Here is a 17,104-nt window from a genome sequence, read left to right on the forward strand (position 1 = left end):
AATGAAAAAAGAAAATAAAAAAAAAGTGAGGGGGAGAAGACAGACACTCACGGTGTATGAAATCTGGAAAATTCCAGATTTCTGACGGAAATCTGGAAAATTTCCAAATTTACGGAAAAATTAAAAAAAGAAAAAAGAAAAAAGAAAAATTAAAAAAAATAAAAAAAATCGAATTTCCAACCTTATCCCTGTGCCACGTCAGCATTTTAACACCGTTAAGCCATTTTTCGTTTTTTGGTTAACGGCGCAAACCACAGTCTTTTTTTTTATAATAACAAACCACAAGGGTTTTTTTGGAACAACATCAAACCACATGGGTTTTTTTTTAGAATTTACCCTTAACTAATTAAATTAAAAGCAAAAACATAACAAAATAAAGTGAACAATTGACAGGGTAGAAGGTAAATTAATGGTTGGCATAATTTAGGCTGATGAATCCTTTGATTAAATCCTATGTATGGGTTTAGGGAGTTCAGATTTATGTTTTACCAGTGATCGAAGGTAATTGTCCTAAGTGAAAGACTAATGTGATCAGTATTCGTCCTTCCTATTCACATGCATTCGGGTAACGGCTTGATTAGGCATATACACTATATCATGCAAAGCATTAGGTTTATTGACAACTAAGGCTAAAGTCATAGCCCAACCACAAAGCCTCATTCCTAGTGGTCTCTAGCGAAGTCAGGTTAATACAAATTCGGTATAGACGATTCCGTGGTCAGGTTCTCATCTATCTATAATCCTATTTCATATCAGGGTCACAAGCATTAAGCACATTATATACATAAACAGGCTAGTTGATCATTATCAATGTTCATTCTAGCATAAATCCTGTTCCTAACAATTTCTAGGCATTAAGCATGCATAAACCGATCAATCAAAAGTCCTAGATCCCTAATCATACAATTAATTTCATCCCCATCCCAAATCGGATGGGGATCAGTTCATAGACAAACCAATCAAAGCAATAGGCATATATGAATAATGGAAAAAGCTTCAATTAAAAATAATCGCAAAAGATAAAAGGGAAAGAGAGAAATCTAGAACCCGTTTTGCCGATTCTGATTACAAAAATAGAAGATGAGGAACTTCTCCCATCAATTGTTCTTGAAAGAAATAAAAACAGAAATTGATATTAAACTTAATCTAAAAAGCAGGAAAATCTAATCTAAACAAAAACATAAATCTACATTGTGGAGGAGAGAAAGCCCTAGCGGCTCTCTGATTTATTGAATGGCTAATCCCCCCTCAAAGATTAGGATTAGCTCCCTATTTATAGAGTTAGGGAGGAAACCCTAATGCCTCAAGGGTAAAAAAGGACATTACAAAGTGTTTTAATGGGCTTTTAGGCCCAAATTCGCGCATTCCAGCAAGGGGGAAGGCGCTGGTGCGCCTTTCCCCGCCTCGTCTCGTCGAGACAATGAGTGTCTCGACGAGACAAGGGCATGTCTCGACGAGACATGTAATGTCTCGATGAGACAGGTCTTAAATGGAGCGATTTTGCTCCGGCTTTTATCTGTTTAGATCCCTGGGCTTCCGAAAAGTGCTCTAATGGTCCCTGATGAATCCCAAAAGTGCTCTAACGATCCTTGAATAGTCCGAAAATGCTCCAATAGGCTTGGGTCTGGTTCGGAAATGCTCGAATAGTCCCTAAAAACACCGAAAATGCCATAAATAATGGAAAATACAAATTTTAACTAAAAACTATCAAATTAATACATAAACTTAACTAAAAGCAAATTAAAACAAACTAAATTAATCCTAAAAACCCTATATAAATAGGAGCCATCACTTGCCTGCTTATATTATAATTCCCAACATACCTACTTATATGTTTGCGTACCTGGTTACTTTCTTCTTCTTTTTCTTCTGGTGCTACACGTTTCCTGCTCCTTGTTTACCTGCTTACAAACGAGACAGAGGACGGGTAAAACAAGGTAGATACTCTGACGCTCAAGTGACTCTAAGGTTTAATCGTAGTAAAAAAAATAAAAAGCTTATAGGAAAATGAAACAATTGCAATATTACTCTTGCGTACCTGCTTACATCCTACTCCTTATCGCTTCCTACTCCTTACTTACTTGCTTACAATATTATTCCTAACTTAGCTAATTACCTACATGTGGTACCTGGTTACATTCTTCTTTTTCTGTTTCTTACTGCTTCATTCTCCTTGCTTATATTATAATACCCAACATACCTACTTATATGCTTGCGTACATGGTTACTTTCTTCTTCTTCTTCTTCTTCTTCTTCTTCTTCTTCTGGTGTTACATGTTTCCTGCTCCTTATTTACCTGCTTACAAAGGAGATGGATGACCTGCAAAACAAGGTAGATACTCCGACGCTTAAGTCAGTCTAGGGTTTAATCATAGTAAAAAAAATAAAAAACTTATAGGAAAATGGAACAATTGCAATATTACTCTTACGTACCTGCTTACATCCCACTCCTTATCGCTTCCTACTCCTTGCTTACATGCTTAAGTCAGTCTAGGGTTTAATCATATTAAAATATAAAAAGACTAGAGGCAGATGGAACAATTGCAATATTACTCTTACTTACCTGATTGTGTACCTGCTTACATCCCACTCCTTATCGCTTCCTACTCCTTATCGCTTCCCACTCCTTGCTTACCTGCTAACAATATTATTCCTTACTTAGCTAATTACCTACTTGCGTACCTGGTTACATTCTTCTTCTTCTGTTTCTTATTACTTCATTCTCTTTGCTTACCTGCTTATATTATAATTCCCAACATACTTACTTATATGTTTGGGTACCTGGTTACTTTCTTCTTCTTTTTCTTCTGGTGTTACATGTTTCTTGCTCCCTGTTTATCTGCTTACAAACGAGATGGAGGACGGGTAAAACAAGGTAGATACTCTGACGCTCAAGTGACTCTAGGGTTTAATCGTAGTAAAAAATAAAAAGCTTATAGGAAAATGGAACAATTGCAATATTACTCTTACGTACCTGCTTACATCCTACTCCTTATCGCGTCCTACTCCTTGCTTACATGCTTATATTATTATTCCTAAATTAGCTAATTTCCTACTTGCGTACCAGGTTACATTCTTCTTCTGTTGCTTACTACTTCATTATCCTTGCTTATCTGCTTATATTATAATTCCCAACATACCTACTTATATGCTTGCGTATTTGGTTACTTTATTTTTCTTCTTCTTTTGGTGCTACACGTTTCCAGCTCCTTGTTTACCTGCTTAGAAAGAAGACGAAGGTCCTGCAAAACAAGGTAGATACTCCGACGCTCAAGTCAGTCTAGGGTTTAAACATAGTAAAAAAATAAAAAGCTTATAGGAAAATGGAACAATTGCAATATTACTCTTACATACCTGCTTGCGTACCTGATTATATTATAGTTCTTATCGCTTCCTACTCCTTGCTTACCTGCTTACAATATCATTCCTAACTTAGCTAATTACCTACTTGCGTAACTGGTTACATTCTTCTTTTTCTGTTGCTTACTGCTTCATTCTCCTTGCTTACCTGCTTATATAATAATTCCCAATATACCTACTTATATGTTTGCGTACCTCGTTACATTCGTCTGCTTCTGTTGCTTACCGCTTCATTCTCCTTGCTTACCTGCTTATATTATAGTTATGAACATACCTACTTATATGTTTGCGTACCTGGTTACTTTTTTATTCTTTTTCTTTTGGTGCTACGCGTTTCCTGCTCCTTGTTTACATGCTTACAAACGAGACGGAGGATGGGTAAAACAAGGTAGATACTCTGACGCTCAAGTAAGTCTAAGGTTTAATCGTAGTAAAAAAATAAAAAGCTTATAGGAAAACGGAACAATTGCAATATTACTCTTGCATACCTACTTACATCCTACTCCTTGCTTACATGCTTATATTATTATTCCTAAATTAGCTAATTTCCTACTTGCGTACCTGGTTACATTTTTCTTCTGTTGCTTACTACTTCATTCTCCTTGCTTATTTGATTATATTATAATTCCCAACATACCTACTTATATGCTTGCATATTTGGTTACTTTATTTTTCTTCTTCTTCTGGTGCTACACGTTTCCTGCTCCTTGTTTACCTGCTTACAAAGAAGACGGAGGACCTGCAAAACAAGGTAGATACTCCGACGCTCAAGTCAGTCCAGGGTTTAAACATAGTAAAAAAAATAAAAAGGTTATAGGAAAATGGAACAATTGCAATATTACTCTTACTTACCTGCTTGCGTACCTGATTATATTATAGTCCTTATCGCTTCCAACTCCTTGCTTACCTGCTTACAATATGATTCCTAACTCAGCTAATTACCTACTTGCGTACCTGGTTACATTCTTCTTTTTCTGTTGCTTACTGCTTCATTCTCCTTGCTTACCTGCATATATAATAATTCCCAATATACCTACTTATATGTTTGCGTACCTGGTTACATTCTTCTCCTTCTGTTGCTTACTACTTCATTCTCCTTGCCTACCTACTTATATTATAATTCTAAACATACCTACTTATATATTTGCGTACCTGGTTACTTTTTTATTCTTTTTCTTCTGGTGCTACACGTTTCCTGCTCCTTGTTTACCTGCTTACAAACGAGACAGAGGATGGGTAAAACAAGGTAGATACTCTGCACTCAAGTGAGTCTAAGGTTTAATCGTAGTAAAAAAATAAAAAGCTTATAGGAAAATGGAACAATTGCAATATTACTCTTGCCTACCTGCTTACATCCTACTCCTTATCGCTTCCTACTCCTTGCTTACATGCTTATATTATTATTCCTAAATTAGCTAATTACCTACTTGCGTACCTGGTTACATTCTTCTTCTGTTGCTTACTACTTCATTCTCCTTGCTTACCTGCTTATATTATAATTCTCAACATACCTACTTATATGCTTGCGTACCTGGTTACTTTCTTTTTCTTTTTGTTCTTCTTCTTCTTGTGCTACACGTTTCCTGCTTACAAAGGAGACGGAAGACCTGCAAAACAAGGTAGATACTCCAACGCTCAAGTCAGTCTAGGGTTTAATCATATTAAAATATAAAAAGACTATAGGGAGATGGAACAATTGCAATATTACTCTTACTTACCTGATTGTGTACCTGCTTACATTCTACTCCTTATCGCTTCCCACTCCTTGCTTACCTGCAAACAATATTATTCCTTACTTAGCTAATTACCTATTTGCGTACCTCGTTACATTCTTCTTCTTCTGTTTCTTATTACTTCATTCTCTTTGCTTACCTACTTATATTATAATTCCCAACATACTTACTTATATGTTTGCGTACCTGGTTACTTTCTTCTTCTTTTTCTTCTGGTGCTACACGTTTCCTGCTCCTTGTTTACCTGCTTACAAACGAGACGGAGGATGGGTAAAACAAGGCAGATACTCTGACGGTCAAGTGACTCTAGGGTTTAATCGTAGTAAAAAATAAAAAGGTTATAGGAAAATGGAACAATTGCAATATTACTCCTACTTACCTGCTTGCGTACCTGATTATATTATAGTCCTTATCGCTTCCTACTCCTTGCTTACCTGCTGACAATATGATTCCTAACTTAGCTAATAACCTACTTGCGTACCTCGTTACATTCTCCTTTTTCGGTTGCTTATTGCTTCATTCTCCTTGCTTACCTGCTTATATTTTAATTCCCAACATACCTACTTATATGTTTGCGTACCTGGTTACATTCTTCTTCTTCTGTTGCTTATTACTTCATTCTCCTTGCTTAACTGCTTATATTATAATTCCTAACATACCTACTTATATGTTTGCGTACCTGGTTACTTTCTTCTTCTTTTTCTTCTGGTGTTAGGTTACACGTTTCCTGCTCTTTATTTACATGCTTACAAATGAGATGGAGGACGGGTAAAACAAAGTAGATACTCTGACGCTCAAGTGACTCTAAGGTTTAATCGTAGTTAAGCAGGTATAATGGAAAATGGAACAATTGCAATATTACTCTTGCTTACATGCTTACATCCCACTCCTTATCGCTTCCTACTCCTTGCTTACATGCTTATATTATTATTCCTAAATTAGCTAATTACCTACTTGCGTACCTGGTTACATTCTTCTTTTGTTTCTTACTACTTCATTCTCCTTGCTTACATGCTTATATTATAATTCCCAACATACCTACTTATATGCTTGTGTATCTGGTTACTTTCTTTTTCTTCTTCTTCTAATGCTACACGTTTCCTGCACCTTGTTTACCTGCTTACAAAGAAGACAGAGGACCTGCAAAACAAGGTAGATACGCCGACACTCAAGTCAGTCTAGGGTTTAAACATAGTAAAAAAATAAAAAGCTTATAGGAAAATGGAACAATTGCAATATTACTCCTACTTACCTGCATGCGTACCTGATTATATTATAGTCCTTATCGCTTCCTACTCCTTGCTTACCTGCTTACAATATCATTCCTAACTTAGCTAATTACCTACTTGCGTACCTGGTTACATTCTTCTTTTTCGGTTGCTTACTGCTTCATTCTCCTTGCTTACCTGCTTATATTTTAATTCCCAACATACCTACTTATATGTTTGCGTACCTGGTACATTTTTCTTCTTCTGTTGCTTATTACTTCATTCTCATTGCTTAACTGCTTATATTATAACTCCCAACATACCTACTTATATGTTTGCGTACCTGGTTACTTTCTTCTTCTTTTTCTTCTGGTGCTACACGTTTCCTGCTCCTTGTTTACCTACTTACAAACGAGACGGAGGACGGGTAAAACATGGTAGATACTCTGACGCTCAAGTGACTCTAAGGTTTAATCGTAGTAAAAAAAAATAAAAAGCTTATAAAAAATGGAACAATTACAATATTACTCTTGGGTACCTGCTTACATCCTACTCCTTATCGCTTCCTACTCCTTGCTTACATGCTTATATTATTATTCATAAATTAGCTAGTTACCTACTTGCGTACCAGGTTACTTTTTTTTTCTTCTTCTTCTTCTTCTGGTGTTACATGTTTCCTGCTCCTTGTTTACCTGCTTACAAAGGAGACGGAGGACTTGCAAAACAAGGTAGATACTCCGACGCTTAAGTCAGTCTAGGGTTTAATCATAATAAAAAAAATAAAACGATTATAGGATAATGGAACAATTGCAATATTACTCTTGCGTACCTGCTTACATCTTACTCCTTATCGCTTACTACTTCACTGTAGTCGTTGGCTTGAACCCGCTCTTATAGGAATGATCTTACGTTGTGCATTTTAGCAGTTTCAGACACTTTACCAATCTCTGTAATTAATCAAGCACTGCAGTTATCTTACAGGTACAATGAAAATGAATTCATTGCATCAACATCCTAATTTGAGAGAGAGAAAATGAAGTAAGTCTATTACCATAGATCTAGCGGACAGATTACCGCGAACAACAACATTGTTGTCGTGAGACCTAAAAATATTTCTCCAAATACAACGATAATAACTTCTATCCTTCTTCACTTTAGCTTTGTAGACATAGGCCATTCACTTACCATCATACCAAGCCACTTCGTTCTCCCTCAATCTGATTAAGAGACCTACAATCAAATAGAATCACACTTCAATAAGGTTTGATCCAATAATTAATTGTTTATTCAAGTTCTTTAGCTCTTGGATCCGAGAGTATTCCCTGACATTCTCTCCTTATCGGCTCTTTCTTTACCTCTGTTTCCTGCTTTCGTGTCGACCAAAACCGTAACACATATTAGGTGATGTTAGGTTTATTTTGACTATAACAAAAGTCTTTCAAATAATATCGGTTATATTAGCTGATGTTAGGTTTAATAAATAATTTTCATTACTAAAAAAACTGTATTTTAGCTTTCTCCTAAGTAGATGTGAGGTCTAAAACCACATAATATCAAACCTTTATACAACTTCAGAGAATCATAGTAATCAAATTCTGAAGAAAAATTAAGAATAAACAACTTAACACATCATTCTAAAATAATAAAAAACTTTTATTTAAGAAAAATACTCCAATAATGAACTATTCCAAAAAGTTGCCACTACGGTCTCATAAATTATTATTTTTTATATATTTTATTTTAATTATAAATATTGTCATAAAAGTGATCCAACAATAATCAATTAAATATTTTTTTTATATTATAAAAAGTTAAGCAATATTGCCAAAAATTGACAACATTATTTCAAATTTTTAAACACTCACCGTTATTCAAATAGACGACACATCTTGAAAATTGCTTTAATAATGAGAAATTCCATGTTGACCCTATAATCACACAAATTATTATTTTATATATGATTTGTTTTAATTATAAATATGATAACAAAAATAATCAAATAGTAAATAATTAAATAATTTTTTAAATTTAAAAAACGTTAAACAATGTTACAAAAAAATGACAATACCCACCACCATTCTAATAGAGGACACATCTTAAAAATAGTAAAAAACATTATCAATTCACCAAGCACTCAATTAAACATCATATACTCGAGTTGCTCTTACAAGAAATGAATGAAGAAAATATCATTAATTTTCATCGCTAAAAAAATTTAGTGACAATGTTAATTATATATACCGAAAAACATTTTTGTCGCTTAAATTTTCTAAAACCAATATGATGAAAACTTGTAATTTAGGATAATATTAAGAAATAAGATGGAAAAGATGAACAAATTAATTAACTCTCAAGGAATGGTTCTCTCTCACCAGGAACCAAAATAGAATAATCAATATCGTGCTTATTACCGATTAGCTATAGATATTAAAAGGTAAAATCCTGTAACTAAAAAACTAATAAAAGAAAATAAATTTACTCCTATTAATTGTAACTATTGACTATGATTGTTGAATACTTCTATCTGTTCACACTATAAAAACTTCTATGAATAAAGTTGAAATATAACTTATATTAACTATTGACTTTGATTATTAACTACTTATATATTTTTACTCTGTAATATTTAACTTATATCACCTCATCATTCCGAGAAATATTAATCTCATAGACTATTGATTATTTCCATCTGTTTACACTGTAATACCTAATTTATGCCACCTCACCATTTCCAATTGTTTTTTTCCTTCCAAAATAAAGGTGTAATATCTTAGGCTTTGGGTCACTGTTAGTGGCAATATTCCTTCTCTATCACACATTATTTATATGTTAAAGATGAAACAAAATTTCTAGTTAGTAATGCTAAAAAAAATTAATTCTTTTGAGATTATAATCTCAATCTGAGATAGAAAACAAGTAATAGCCATATACTCTCATTCAAAAAATTATCAATACAGTTTACAAAAATCTATATGAACACATAAAAAAAATACAATCAACAACTATGTCGTCATTTTGATAATAATATAATAAAAAATTAGAACTCAAATTAACAAAATTTGAAATAAACATAATCAACAAATGATCATTACTGCAATAAAATTTTGACATGTTCAAAAATGTCATCAGAAATCAACCTCAGATTGTTTGTTCATAGAGCAACTTCATCAGTGGCTCAACGATATCATCATTCTGCAACTTTGGTTGGTTACTGTCCAAAACAGTTTAAAATGCAGATTAATTACTAACTTAAACACCGAATCACTAATATAAACAAACAATGTAAGATCATTGGTATAAAATCGGATCCAACTCAACAACTACAATGGAAAACTAATATCCATATATCGCTCTACATAGCATAATCATCCATAATACACAAGTAATAGTTAATACTAAGAACAGTAATTGATATTAATCAGTGAGACAATCAATTTACTATGCAACTATAATCCCAGTGAAACAATCAACGGATGTCAGGAGAAACATGCTTCTGATTGATTGATATTAGTGTTTCAGCTAAACGATTCATACCCATAAAACCTTCAGTTGAATCATCACCAGCATGACCTAGAATGGCGTCGCCACCTGGGAGTTCTTCTACATAAGATGTCACATCATGTACCTACAGTTACAAAACATGAAAGTTTCAATAACAAGTTTCATCACAACAACAACAGTAAATCGAGTGTGCAGTTGCTTGGACTGGTTTGACTGAATTGTCATCGGAGCAGAGTTCAATTGCCATTTTTTCGAGAAAGAGCTAAACCTTTCTTTTCTACACTTGCTTTCTCCTTTTTATGATATTTATTGTTAACATCGATCTATTCTTGCATTTTTCGAGCTGAGTGCAGGGGCGTATACACCACCATGACCAGGGGTCGTTTCGACCCCTGTCTCCAAGAAATATTGATGGGTCAAAGTATAGGGGACCCTAGCCATAAAAATATAAAAAACCTTACATGATAATATTTAAAATATAAGAAATGACAAATTCTAAAATCATGCTACAATAAATACTAAATCATTACAATATTCTTAATCATAAATTCTAACATGCAATCAGGGCCGGCCCTTGGGCCTAGGCCCGGGGTGCGCCGGCCTAGGGCCCAAGGCCGGAAGGGGGCCCAAAAAAAATTAGCTTTGTAAATAAATTATATATGTTTTAAGTATTATACATAAATTTAATCTAGCCTAATGGTAATGCACTAACTTTCCACTAAAGAGGGTATGAGTTCGATTCTCATCTTTGTCATTTTTTTGATGTATTTTTAATATAAAAATGTTACGGGTAGACCTGTCCACGGGCCCGGGTACCCGCCCAGGCCCGTGTCCCTTGGACCGAGCTTGGACAATAAAAATTGTTCATCGGCCCGGCCCGCCAAAGCCCGCCTATTTTTTGGGCGGGCTTGGGATTAATAAAAATAACACGGGTCGGCCCAGCCCGGCCCGCTTATTAATATTAATTAATAAATATTTATTTATATATTAAATATTTATTTTTAAGTATAATATTTATTTTTTTATAATTAACAATTATATATATATATTTAGGTGGGCTTATATGGGTTGGGCTCGGGATTTGATTTTTAAGCCCGAGCCCAGCCCGGCCCGAGCCCGCCTAAATTAATTGTGGGCTGGGTTGGGCTTGGGCTGAGCATTTTTACTTAAAAACCCGACTGGCCCGGTCCATGGACAGGTCTAGTTACGGGTAGTCAAGAGTAAGAAGACAAGTTTCATTTTAGAATAACTATTTTTAATTTGATTAAATTTAAAAATTAAAAAAAAAATCATTTTATTACCTTGATTAAATTTTGAAAATTAAAAATTAATTTATACAATGATATGAATAAAAATCAATTGGTTAAGGTGCAAAACTACTCATAACGTTTTGGGTGAAGAGCAATTTTACACCTAACGTCTAAAATGTTGCAAATTTACCCCTAATGTTGGTAGCCAAGAGCAAATTTACCCCTAACGTTGATAATTTAGGTCAATTTGAGACACAATTATAAAACACAGATATTTTTGTCTCTCATTTTGCACCAATTGCATATCAATTCGTTCTAAAAAAAAGATTTCATGTGTTTTATAATTTAATAATAGAACTGGAGATTAATATTTAAAAATTCGGTGAATTTTTTGAATTTTTTTTGTCCAATTCGTACAAAAGACAACATATTTTATTTTTTTTACATCCCAACATATGTTTGTGATTTGTTATTGATAAAATGACGCATGTGTGAAGTGTAGATGACAAGATTCATGATCGAGAACACAGTTTGATGAAATATTTATCAAATTAACCCAATTTATTAATGTTAGGGATAAAATTGCTCTTGGCTTCCAACGTTAGAGGTAAAATTGCACCATTTTAAACATTAAGAGTAAAATTGATCCTGATCCAAAACGTTAGGGATATTTTTGCAAACCCAAAATCAATTAGTAAATTTTATATTAAAGGGGCTCTTACGACTTGTTTTGCCTAGGGCCTCTAAATTGTCAAGACCGGCCCTGCATGCAATGAACATCGTATTCCAAAGTTCAAGTGTTCAACTAAATAGTAACTCCTAAGTTGGCTAATAGGTTCAACTTCAAGTTCTTATGACATTGTCTCTCTCTCTCTCTTCAGTTATCTTTTTTTTTTCGCCCTTCTTTTTCACGTTGTGGTGTCCCAATTCCTTCAAAGTTTGCCTTTTTTCACTTTTGGCCTACTACATCCCTAGCCACTTGTACTTGTTAACAAAAAGTCAATTGCCCACCTATTAATGTCCTGTTTACCGTGAACTTATTTAAAGTAACCTATTAACCCTCTAAAATCCACGGGGCGGTGTGAGGAGTGATTTTGGAAAAATTGAAATGTATACACTTTAAGCAAGTTTAGGTGTAAATAAAACTTTTTCAAAGTACGGGAGGGCACTTGACTTTTTTAGACAAATACCGGAGGTTAAAGATGTATTAAGCCTTCTTTTTTTATTGTTTATTTTGGACACTAGATGTGTCTAATCCAACGATGGAGATTGAACACGTGTCTAACTCTTTTAAAACCTTACAAAAACCATGTGACAAATAGGCATACCTCTTGTAACCATAGCTACGTGCACAAAGGCACGCCTTGGCGGTCTCCTAAGTTACAACGCCTGCCTTCCAATGTGTGTTTAATTTTATATATATATATACATTAAAAAACTCACAAATCACACAATCCCGAGGGAAAAAAAAAGTTTTTTTTTTTTTTTTTCATTTTGAAAGCTAGTAAAAGATGATCTAGAAAATATTAGGGATTTATAGAACAATGTATTAGCATTGATCCACCTCTGAAAACACATTACATCTTACGAAACGAGTTACCAATTTTTTTTTAAATTGACTAGAAAAGTTTCTAGAGAGTTTTGGTTTCGGAAATGTGAAACGCTTTAAAATCAAAGTTTTTGTGCAAAGCAGCTTTTATCGTTATCCTAGCCTTTTCTATCATTTCCTCTATATGCATAAGCAGTAAGCTCCAAAGCAATATGATAATAGAAAAAGATAGCTAAAAAGTAGAGTCCCATACTGATTAGGTACCATTGGGGTTGTATTTACTTTTGGTGAGACCACATTCCCAATGGCGAAAATTCCGCCTCCTTTAACGTTATCCAGGCAATGCGCAAACATCTTTTTCACCTTTCCTTCTGCAGCAAGTTGCGAAATCATCGAGGAGTTCGCTTGCCCGAAACCAAGTATCCATCCAGTGCTTCACTGGATGTACCTAACTCCCCAGATTGTTTAGCTCCTTACCTAACCCAAAGATCATATTTTAGAATGAACAGCAATACAGCAACATATGTTTTAACCAGAACCGAAATCACTAACTCTCATGTCCAACCAACTGTTCAGTTCATTCGCATTTGACCAAGTAAAACAATGATTTTATTTCGAAGTTCTAGTAAAAGAATCATACGTGCCTCTTTTTCATTGGACCATATTCTTTTTAATAAGAACCCAAATCACTAACTCCGACCCAACTATTCAAACAAACATAATTAATGAGTTGTTCACAAACGAAGTTCATGAACAGAATTAACAACTAGTGAACACAGTATTAACAACTAGTGAACAAGCTCCCTAGAAGCTCAAGAACAAGATGTTGAGCTCAAATTCGTCAATTTTCTAACAAACAACCCAAACCTCAGCTCAGCACGACTACAGCCCTACCTACAGCAAGGTGCTAGGCTTAGAAAGGCACAATCAGGCACACAGCCCCTTCTGCCTTCTCAGGCGACATGCCTGGAGCCCAACTAGTCACGCCTGATAACTATGGAAACAGCTGCAGTAGCAGCACTTAGATCCAAAACAATAACAAATCAACTAAAATTCCTTAAACAATCAAAATTGAAGCAAAATCCCCAATGATTAAAACCAAATTACAATCTATTTCATCATTCAAAAACTAAATTAAAACATACAAATTTCTAGCCATATCAATTCAAATTTAAAAAATTAAACTAACCCAGCTTCAGCAGGATGACCATTGCCCCCTAAAGGAAGATCAACTTCAACAGTGGACAAAATTCTACTATGACGGCGAGCATCATGAGCTCTTAATGCACAAACATATGTTCAACCTTGAAAACGATATTCCCCGAAGCTAAAAACGCAAAACCCAATTCAAAGCCATTGATGTTTAAGGCCAAGTCATGTATTCTACAAAAGCAAACCAGCCACATGGATCACCATACTGATCATAAATATTTGTGCTAATCATAACTCTCTAATTGAGAGAATTCGAAGTTACTGCTATGTGTTTATCCTAAAATTTTAACCCCTGTGAAGGTCATCACAGTATCTCAGTTCAATTGGGATTATCAATTTCATTAGACACCAATGAGATTAAGAACTCAGTTCCTCAATATACCAATTCTCAATATTTCAGTAATTTATGATAATATACAATGCGAAAAACGAAGCTTGGCATACCAATGCGAGCGATTTTACTTGACATATCGGATGCGATTTTGCCTGATTCCGAACCCTAATCACTACTTCCGCAGCACCTAGAAACAAGAGAGCAATACGGTGAGAGAGAGGGCTGTCGGCAGGGATAAAATATTCCGAACCCTAGGACTGTAACTGGTGAAAAAGGGTTGCAGGCTGAGGGATCGAGCGAGAGAGATGAGATGGAGAGGAGGCGCGCGTTTTTCTACTAATAATTTAAAAAAATAATATTAAATTAAAATAAATAATTATAAAAGGACAAATGATGAGATGAGGAGGAGGCGTTTAGATTTTCAATTTATAATTCACTTAATTGGTCATCTCAGACCTTTTTGGCGATGTGGGATAGATAAACACCCATAAAACTTATTAAACTTTTTATTTTCGTTTTTTTTTATTCTTAATTTTTTACATACAAAAAACATAAAAGCCATTTGGCCTCTTAGATATGAATCCAAAATCAATTAATACCTCAATTTACATAAATCATCAATCAACCAAAAATTAACTTTTATCAAATTACACAAATTATCAATCAAGCATTAACAATCATCAAGCACAAATTACATAAATCATTAATCAAGCATAAATCATCATCAATCAAGCACAAATTACATAAATCATCAATCATCAGTAAACTCTCCAATCAAACACAAATTAAAACAAAATTCATATTCTTTTAACATTTCATGGGTAATTAGTACCGGTGGTCATAAAAGTTTGGACAATGTCCCCAAAAGATCACAAAAGTTTAATTTGTCTCAATAAAATCACTTAAGTTTATTTTTTATCCCAATAAAGTCACTTTGGACATTTTACGATCGGTTTTTCACCGAAATTACTTACGTGGCATCTCAATGTCACGTCAACGCCACCTGACATATTAGATAAATGTAATGTAACTACGCATTTTAATTGATAGTCGATATGCCACATAGGTTACTCGTGATTAAAATTTTAATTAACAATCCTTATTTATTTGAGTTAATTTGTGATTAAATATTTTTTGTTGTGTCACATGGTGTTGAGACGTGTGATTAGATGTCTCCTGAGCGATTTCGGCAAAAAAAATGATCGGAAAACATCCAAAGTGACTTTATTAGGACAAAAACAAACTTAAGTGATTTTATTGGGACAAATTAAACTTTTGTGACCTTTTTTTATCCAAATTTTTGTGACCACTGGTACTAATTACGCAACATTTCGCCTATGTTTCCATTTCCTTCTATTTTCTCTTGAATTCGGGTGAAGCTTCTTTGGTGTATTTGGAAGGGGGTTTTTGGCCCTAAATCCAAATTTCTAAATGTTTTTGGAGCCAAATTTCTAAATTTTTTTATATCTTAGGCCTTTTTAAATCCAATTTTTTTTAGAAGTTTTATATTGGTATTTAAAAATTGGTTATTGACTACTTAGATTATAACACGTATATATACGAAAAAAACTGGAACAAGTTCGATTTATAGAAAAAAAATTTACATATGCACATGTAAAATTGGCCCTCCAACCGACTAATCTTATATTCGCCGGGTGGGAATTGCTAGTATAAGATTAAGACTACGTTGTGTGTGTTGTTACTTGCTTGATCCCTTTAGCATTCAAAAAATTATTTAAAAGGTTTAAATAAACTAAAAAAGATTTGAATTGAAGAAATGTAAAAAAAAAAAAACAAGAAAGGGAAAGATATATTATAAGTAAATTTGAATATATCTCAAGTCAATCTGTGTTTAATGGCAGAACAACAAAGAAATAGAGACAATCTATTTTAAGGTGTTAGTTTGGGATTAATGGGAGAGTTTAGCATAGAGCTTTAGCCAGTTCAAACTCGGCTCGTCAGAAAATTGATGAGCTCGAGTTCAACATTCTGTTTGTGAGCAGCTCACGAGCTTGTTTACGAGTTTTGCTCGCGAGCAACTCATTAATTCAGTTCATGAACTTCACTCGCGAACAGCTCATTAATTATGTTCATTAACTATATCGATTTGAAATTTCTTTAACACAAAACTATGTAGTTTTGAAATCTATAAAAGTTTATACATAACTATGTTGTTTTACATTTCTCCTTTTATTGAAATATTGTTATTAAAATAATTATTGAACCAAGCATACTCACGAGCATGTTCATGAACATTATATCGAACTTGTTCATAAACCTATAATAGTGCCTACTCGTAAGTTTCTCCATGCTCAAACTCGTTTACAAATTGAACCGAACACGATCGAGCTTTTATTGAGCACCAAGCAGCTCGACTCATTTACATAGGCCAAATAGGATTTATGCATTCTCAATAACATCATTTTCTCGATCTTATCTGTCTCCGATAATCGACTTCCGACTCTTTCATCACTAGGAGGTCGCACTATTTCAGCATTTTCTCTGAGTCGAACCATTTCGACAGCTTGACTGATTCCCACTTCCCAAAGTGTAGACCCCTTGATAAGCATCATCGGAAAAGATCGAGCTCGAAGCCTCTAAGTACTACTTGTTAGTGTAATTTAAATTTTCCATTTGAACTGCTACTTGATTCAAAATTTTTTTTAATGAGAATAGGGTTATGAAAGTGATTTAGAGTTTTTGTGGATGTAAATACCTAATTGAATGTAGGATGATATGATTCGCTTAAGCATGAACCGGGTCAACCTATTCGACCTAATAATCCGGATAAAGGGAGTGTGAAGAGAATTTTAGCTGCACCGCGCTTTTGTGAAGGTTTGTCTTCCTGATTATGTCGCACGGAAATGAGAAATGAAATGGATACGAATATGGATATCAGGAAACAATGTTATTTCTAAAAAAAAATTAGCTTGGAAACGGAAAAACAGACGTGGAAA

The 17,104-nt window shown here is 34.1% G+C and overlaps 1 long non-coding RNA gene across 2 annotated transcripts; it reads right to left on the reverse strand.

Moving 5' to 3' along the window:
* Window positions 1-9,239: 9,239 nt before the first annotated feature.
* On the reverse strand, window positions 9,240-14,515 carry LOC136230555 (uncharacterized). 2 transcript variants are annotated; one of them, XR_010689450.1, is made up of 4 exons: window positions 14,258-14,515; window positions 12,855-13,078; window positions 9,836-9,926; window positions 9,240-9,512 (listed from the first exon to the last, which is right to left on the reverse strand). It is a non-coding gene; the product is annotated as an uncharacterized lncRNA (long non-coding RNA). The 2 variants fall into 2 exon arrangements; XR_010689449.1 differs by having other exon boundaries at window positions 13,791-14,515.
* Between the last annotated feature and the right edge of the window lie 2,589 nt (window positions 14,516-17,104).

Source organism: Euphorbia lathyris, chromosome 5 (genome assembly GCF_963576675.1).
Source record: "Euphorbia lathyris chromosome 5, ddEupLath1.1, whole genome shotgun sequence".
NCBI classification, from domain to species: Eukaryota; Viridiplantae; Streptophyta; class Magnoliopsida; order Malpighiales; family Euphorbiaceae; genus Euphorbia; species Euphorbia lathyris.